Source organism: Arvicanthis niloticus, chromosome 30 (assembly GCF_011762505.2).
Source record: "Arvicanthis niloticus isolate mArvNil1 chromosome 30, mArvNil1.pat.X, whole genome shotgun sequence".
NCBI lineage: Eukaryota > Metazoa > Chordata > Mammalia > Rodentia > Muridae > Arvicanthis > Arvicanthis niloticus.
Window position 1 is genome coordinate 5,407,744 of NC_133438.1, and position 2,343 is coordinate 5,410,086.

The window sequence follows — 2,343 nt, forward strand, 5'->3', positions numbered from 1 at the left end:
TCCTCCCCTCAAAATTAAGTAGCTGGGTATTGGGGCACACACCTTTAATACTAGAGGCAGAAGCTGGTGGGTCTCTATGAATTTGGATCCAGCCAAGTATACGTGGTAAGTTCCCGGCTATGTAGGGCTACACGGCGAGATCCTGCTTCAATAAACAAACGAACGAATGAATGTATGTCATGTTTAAACAATTAATTATTAAATTAAATTAATGTTTTAAAAATTTAAAAAAGAAACGGCATGCTGGGGGATACAGCTCACTTGGTAAAAGTACCGGCCTAGCATGCGTGAGCCCTGAATGAATGCTTAGGTCTAGTGTATACCCCTGACGTCCCAACACTCTGGAAGTGGAGGCAAGGAGAATTAAGACTTCATGGTCATCCTCAGCTGCATGGTAAATTTGAGGCCAGCCTGGGCTACATGAGACCCTGTCTTAAGAAAGAAAAAAAAAATGAAAAGCTAGGCAGGCATAGCTTTTAGTTCCAGCTACAACACCTTTAGTTCCAGCACTCAGGAGGCAGAGGTAGGCAGATCTCTGAGTTCAGGGCCAGCACACAGAGAAAGAGGGTGTGGTGCTGATAGAGAAAGGAAAAGAATTTAGACTCCAGCTGGGCAGTGGTGGCGCGCGCCTTTAATCTCAGCACTTGGGAGGCAGAGGCAGGTGGATTTCTGAGTTCAAGGCCAGCCTGGTCTACAGAGTGAGTTCCAGGACAGTCAGGGCTGAGAAACCCTGTCTTGAAAAACCAAAACCAAAAAAAAAGAATTTAGACTCCTGATTCCTCAGCTATATGACCCAAACATGAGGGCACTAGAAGGGAACAAAGGTTTGAAGGAAGATGGCAGCTGGCTTTGATGACTATTGTCAATATTGCTTTCTTTCTTTCTTTCTTTCTTTCTTTCTTTCTTTCTTTCTTTCTTTCTTTTGGTTTTTTTCGAGACAGGGTTTCTCTGTGTAGCCCTGGCTGTCCTGGAACTCACTCTGTAGACCAGGCTGGCCTCGAACTCAGAAATCCACCTGCCTCTGCCTCCCAAGTGCTGGGATTAAAGGCGTGCGCCACCACCGCACGGCAATATTGCTTTATTTTACATGTGCCATGGCATGGGTGTGGAGTTCAAGTCACCCGTTCTCTATGCCGTGTGTGTCCCGGGGATGAAAATCAGGACTCAGGTCCTCCCCGGCTTTGCAGCGCGTATCTGGTCTATTGCCATCGTATTGGCCATTCATCATTATTTGGTTTTAGAGACAGGGTTTCTCTGTGTAGCCTTGCCTGTTACCATGGAGCCCTGGCTGTCCTAGAACTTGCCATGTAGACCAGGCTGGCCACCTCAAACTCAGAGTTCTGCCTGCCGGTGCCTCCCGAGTGCTGGGACTAAAGGAGTGTGCCACCACTGCCTGGCTTAGCATTAATTTATTTTTATCATTACCATTATTTCACTGGCGTGTGTTGGGGGTGGGGGGGGGCATGTAGCACCATGTGCGTGCATGGATACAAGCTTAGGCTAGAGGAGATGTCAGGTGGCTTCTTTACCTTTTCCCTGTTCCCTTCAGGTCTCTTCATTGGAAGGGAGGCTTGTTGTCCTTTAGGCTGTTCTTGGGAATCTGTTTCTGACTCTGTCGATGCAACAGTGGTGTGCACAAACTGGCACACCTGTGTGGTGGGTGCTGGGTGTTCAAATCTAGATTTTCATGTTTCCAGAACAAGTGCTTTTATCCACTGAGCCGTCTCTCTAGGCCCTAACCCCAGCACTAAGAAGGCCGAGGCAGGAGAATCTCGCATTTGAGGCCAGTCTAGGCTATGTACTAAGATCCTGTCTCAGAAAACCAAGAAAGAGTAAGGAGCTACTTGTTGGGGTAGGGGTTTCAGAAAAGGATCTTATCACCGCTATCTCCTTTCTCACCCACACCCTGCCCATTTTGGGCAACTCTTGTCAGAATAGAAAAAGAAAGGGTGAGGGGAAGGAGAGAGGAGAAGAGGACGTGGGGTGGGATCATCAAGACTCCGCATCAAGCAACCCAAAAGACTGAACCCAGAAAGCACAAACTCAGAACGGACAAGCAGCTGATGGTATGGGAGTGTAATTCCAGGTATTCAGGAGACTGAGATAGGACAGGAGCATCAATTCCAGGTAAGCCAAGGTTATATAAGAATCTAAAGAGACCTGCATTTGCAGGTAGGTAATGGTGGCTGGACTCCAGAAGTGAGATGTATGCATGCATTCCAGGGGGCTGTATGTAGTTTGTGGGGAGGATAAAGTACAGGGGAATTTAGACGTTAAACCCACAAAAGTGTAGGAAGGAAGTTAGGGGCTCCCTGAAGCGAGGGTGTCCCTTTAACGAATCTG